This window comes from Malus domestica, chromosome 13 (assembly GCF_042453785.1).
Source record: "Malus domestica chromosome 13, GDT2T_hap1".
NCBI lineage: Eukaryota > Viridiplantae > Streptophyta > Magnoliopsida > Rosales > Rosaceae > Malus > Malus domestica.
In genome coordinates, this window is record NC_091673.1 from 27,279,720 (window position 1) to 27,285,434 (window position 5,715).

A 5,715-nucleotide genomic window follows, 5' to 3' on the forward strand; every position below is an offset into this window, starting at 1 on the left:
TGGTTGATGTCCATAAGGGCAACGAGCTCGCGTGTCTGAGTACACCTAGTTTCGTGGAGCGTCTCGAAGAGCTTCTTATACTGCTCTTGGAGGACCTCATTCTTCATTGCTATCTTGTTGTTCGGAGCTTCTAACTCATCGACTTTAGCTTGAAAAATAACCCTCTTTCCTTCATTCTTTCGTTACTTCACACTAGGTGCAAGAGGGGTGTCATTCTGTGTGCTGTGGCTTCCTTTGCTCCCCATGTTGGAGAGGGATGCTTGGTCAAAAGAGAGTGTACGAATGGTGGAAACCAGCTTGACAAAGCTGAAGAGAGTGGGAATAAGTGTCGTTCCCACAGACGACGCCAAATGTTGATGCACAAAATCAGTGAGGACTTTGGTACAACAAAAAGTTTTAAGTTTATGACCTTCGCTAGATTGCTCCGGTCACTAGTGTGGATAAGTATGTAAATGGATAGGGACAGGGAAGCAAACACAAGATGTACGTGGTTCACCCAGATTGGCTACGTCCACGGAGTTGACGAGTTCTCATTAATTGTTAAAGGTTTACACAAGTTCATAGGTTCAAGCTCTCCTTTAGTAAGTAGTAGTGAATGATTTAGTACAAATGACATTAGGAAATATTGTGAGAGAATGATCTCTATTTATAGAAGAGAGTTTCTAGTTTCATTTTGACATTGACACGTGTCGTGTTGTGATTGGCTTGTGATGTTGACACGTGTTGTGCTATGATTGGCTTCTGATGTCGACACATGTCGCGTTGTGATTAGCCTCTTGATTGGAAGGAAACTCTTTTGGGTCCTTGACGGTATAACGTTGACCGGTGCTCAGTAGTTTCGGGATTGGTCAAGTATGGTACAAACATACTCAATTTTTCAAAAACTACTAAAATAATAAGGTAGCGAAAAGTATTCACATCCATAACGAGTGAATAAGTTTCATCATAGTCAATCCTGGGGCATTACGCTTCCGAACGAAAACTCACTTGTAGCCAACGTGCTTCACATGTGGAGGAGTAGGAGTTACAAGTCCAAACACCTTCAGTTGTGATTTCATAAGTTGTGAATTCAATTTGTTTAACTGCTTGATTGATAACTTATTCGTGTATGTTTATTAAGAGTGCACACTTAGTTTGCATGCATGAATATGATGCTAGAGTATAAGGGAGTTTCACCTAATAGTTACAAACTTATATTCACAAGTAGTGGAGGTCGCTTATAAACGATCTCGTTAAATGAATTCTTGGCAGGAGTTTCATGCTCATCATAGTAACGAATGCCTCGTCAATACTTATAGTTTTCATAATGCTTAATGATCTTTGATTGTATCTTTATTGTGCTATTCATGTAAAGGACTTTTGAAGAATGGTTGAATTGTTGTATGCGCTTTCCCATCCAATTCAATAACTTAAGGAGAACTTGAAGGTTAATTTAAGCGGACTTAATTTACCTGGGGTGTTGAGTTTCATGATTTATCGAAAGAACAACTGAAAATTGGTTTATGTGCAAGTGTGTCATGTGTGGAGAAGAACCCTCTAGCTAGCCCATCATCCATAGTTTACCCAAATTCGTCCAAAATCTGTTTTAGTTTACAATATGTTTGTTTTGTTTTCAAATTCATCAAAATCAAATCCCCCTTTACTTTAAAGTGTTTTATTAGTCAAAATTTGTTTTGATTTGTGTTTTTAAGTGTCTTGAGTCAAGTTAGAACCTAATTTCATCCAAAACCATCCCTAGAGTCAGTTTAGAGTCTAATTCATTGTTTTAAGCAGTTTTGAGTCTTTTAAACTAGTTTTGAGTCTTTTTAGTTTGTATTGCATCTTTTAAGTCTAGTTTGGTGTTTTAACACTTAATTTTATGTTTTTAAGTCAGTTTCAAGTGTTTTAGCAATCCCTCCTAATCCCCGGCCTAGAACGATCCCCACTTACATTCTTTACTACAATTGACAACAAGAGGGTTTAATTTGTGTGTTAAGATAATTTTCGCATCAAATTTTTGGCGCCGTTGCCGGGGATTAGCAACTTTGCTAATCCCCCGTTGTTTCTTTTTCATGTCTTTTGTTTTAGTTACTGACTTTGTTTCTATTTGTGTCTTTTATGTTTACTTATGATACTTGATTTGGTTTTGTTTCCTTGATTTCAAGTACTAGAGAAGTAAGACATGGATTCTGCTACCATTCAAGCTCAATTGGCGAAACTTACTTCTCAATTGTCACAATAGGCCGAAAAGACCACAATGCAAAGTGTCCCTACAGATGCTGTGTCCTATGGGCAAGGATATCAAACTCATCAATATTCTCAATTCGCTGCGAATGAAGATGCTTGGGGTTATCAAGGCCATAGCCAATCATGGGACAACATGTTTTCCAACACTTACAATTCGGATTGGAGAGATTATTCAGATTACATGTGGGGAGAACCTCAACAATTCCAACAATATGGGTATTGGTAGCAAGAAGAGGAATTCTATTCAAGACCTATGCAGCCACCACAACAATCTGCCCAATTCAATTCAAGTACGTCTTTGGATAATGATATGTTTAATAAGTTACTCACCTCTTTGAACCAGGAAGTAGAAAATGGAAACAAAGAGATGCAAAATCAAGCTAAGAAGACGGGAGAATTGGAGAAGCAAATTGAGCAGATTATGGAGTTCATGGCACAAATTCAAGAGCAAAGTGAACTCTTCAACTCAACTATTGAAAATTTGAAGGAAGATTTTGAAATCCATGATGCTATCACTTTGGGAAGTGCTATGGAGATAGGAGGTGAACCCAAGACATCTAAACCAAGCCAAAACATGGATGAACAACTGCTGCTCGAAGAAGAGGAGAATAACAAGGCCACGGCAAGGGAAGAACCACCCTTGCCGCAGCCCCATATGCCTTCTATGCCGTCCACTACAACCAAGGTAAGCCTAAATTCAATTTGTCCTGATCCCGTTTCACCAAATATCCTTATTCCTTGCAGGATCATGCAATCCAAGGAAAAAGAGGGTGAGAAAGGCATCTTCAAAACCTTTCCAAAGAATCAAGAGCAAGAAGTGGATGGGGAATGTCTAGAATTCATCAAAAAGATACATTTGAGAAGAAAATTCCCAAAGAAGTTGGATTTTATGACACAGGACAAGTCATAACTCTCAAAACACTAAATCTGGCCAAGTCCCATATCCCTGCAACCTTGAAATATGTGGTGTTCGTAATTGAGTTTGTGTTGGAGCAAGCAAGTAAGCCATCTTCTCCAACTTCGATTTTATTATATACTAACTTGCTGATTTTGATGATTCAGGCACCTACACTAGAATTTAAACCATTGTCGGATCACGTCAAGTATCACCATCCATTCAAGGATCAATTCCATGCTGTGGGCCCTATCCAAGTTTAGAAGGAAGTTTCGTCCGGCTGGAAAACGTTAAAGCAAGCGCTTCTTGGGAGGCAACCCATGTATTCAAATGAGGAAGATTTTTGCGCTCCATAATCAGTTTTGCGTTTCTAAAAAACCTTCCATTTTCTGCATTTTTATTTTGCCTGATTGTCATTTTTTTTTAATTTATTTGTTTGTTGCTTATTTAATTATTTTTGGGTTTGGGATTTATTTTTGAGACATTGACAGATATGCAAGGTATTTTCACATTAAAATTCGTGGAAAAGAAACAGGAGACAGAAAAATACAAGAGGGAGCCTTCACAAAGGCTGTTTGGGAGAAGTCTCAGTAGTCGGAGGAGCCTCAGCAGTCGGCAGAGCCACAGAATGAGGAGGTATCGGAGGTTGATCATTTGGAGTTTCACTACGTGGTACAGCCCCAGAAGACGAAGGCAAATGCTGTTGGAACAAACCCACAAACCTCTGATGATCAAGTAAAATCTGACCATCAAATTCCTGCATCTGGTCAATTTTCCTCTTCATGTTTATGGCATAGTTGTGTGCGAGCTTGTGCAACTGTTTATTCCCATGCTTGAGCCCTCTAATCTCCTGTTTGAGACTCATCACTTCAGCCGTCAACGATTCAACTTGACAGGTTCGAGCAAATAGGCGTTGGGCCATATTGGACACAGAACCGGCACACTGCACACTGAGAGCCAGAGAATCCTTAACATGCAACTCATCAGACCGTTTGGAAAGCAGTCTATTATCTTTAGGATTGACAAGGCTTCGGGCCACCACCGCAGCAGTCATGTCATTCTTCATCACCGAATCCCTAACGGTAAGAGGATCAGTAGGGGATATAGGGATATGAAGGATGGGCGCCATATGTTGTCTGGAGAAGGCATGGCAACCTCTTCACCAAGGTTCAAGTCAAAACGACGGTCGGAAGGGCCAGACATTTAGAAAGAAGAGGTCGGACAAGTCAAGATATTAGAAGTGCAAGAAGGGAGTTTCTACAAGCGCAAATTCAAGTGTGCTTTGAAATGAACTGCGTGCCTCTATAAAAATCAACGCTCGATGGGATTTTAGATATCGAAGAGGTGAGCTCAGAATTCAAAAAGGCCAATTCAAAAATCGAAAAGACGCTAACTTTCTCAAAAGTTGGGCTTGCTCAGAAACCACGGGCCATCCTCTGTTCCAGATTTGTCCGCACCCGTCACATGCAACCTCTGCACTCGACGGAGCTCAGAACTCGAAGAGGCAAGCTCAGAAATCGAAGAGCCATATGCTTTTCCAGATGTGTCAGCATCTCTCACATGCACGCTCAGCTTTGCGAAAATCACGAAAAGTTTGTCGAAGCGCCGATTCCAGATATTGAAGAGGTATTTGCTTTATCCAGATGTGTCAGCATCTGTCACATGCACACTCAACCTTGCGGAAATTACAGGCAACTTGTTGAAGATTTCTGGTGAAGTAGAAAGCACGTGAAGTTTACTGTTCAATCATCCAATGGTTGCCGACAAGAGTGAAAGAATAGTACCGGTTATTATTTCCTATAAATGTCGACCTTCACCCTTCATAGCAAGGCAGACATACATAACCTTCCGTCATCTCCGAGAATGCCTTCCCAACAAAGCCTCTCGAGTCACTCAGTGTTCCTTATTCTTTGGGGTACCTCTGTAAACAACTCATCCAAAGCAAAAGTATTTCATATCATGAAGGTTAAAAGCAAGAGTATCTCATATCATGCTTTCTCCCTGTTCTTCTCCTTGTCGTTGTTTTCATCTGCGAGACAAGGAGAAAGAAAGTAATCAGCTAGCACTTGGTATCAATCTTCCGATCTGGAACCGACTGCCTAGAACCCCTTCCTGATTGCTTACCTAGCCCTGCTCTCGAGTACTCATCTTCAACATCTTATGCTTCCTCTTCGTCCACCACATCTGCTTGGGGAACAAATAAGGGAAGTGAAAATGATACCTCGAAGCATGTGGAGACAATGTGCTAATTCATCCTTAGCTAGGGACAAGGATTAAGAAAGCAAGAGGTGGGCACTTGGAAAGATTGAAGAAAGAAACAGACCATCACCTCTACCTCGTGCCTGCCTGCCGTGCAGAAGAAACAAGCAGAGAAGAATGCAGACTGCACAATCAAATTAACCCAGCAGAATGAGTCTGATTTGAAACCAAGGAACTCTCGCTCAGAATTCCGAACCAGTTCGAGATCAAAGCTGTGGAAAGACAACAAGATCACCTATCTCCAAAACCAGATTTGTGTTCTTAAACTCTACTCTGTCTAGTTTTTACTTTGCTATACTTGTCATGTTTATTCGTTGTTTGTTTGGTTGCTTGTT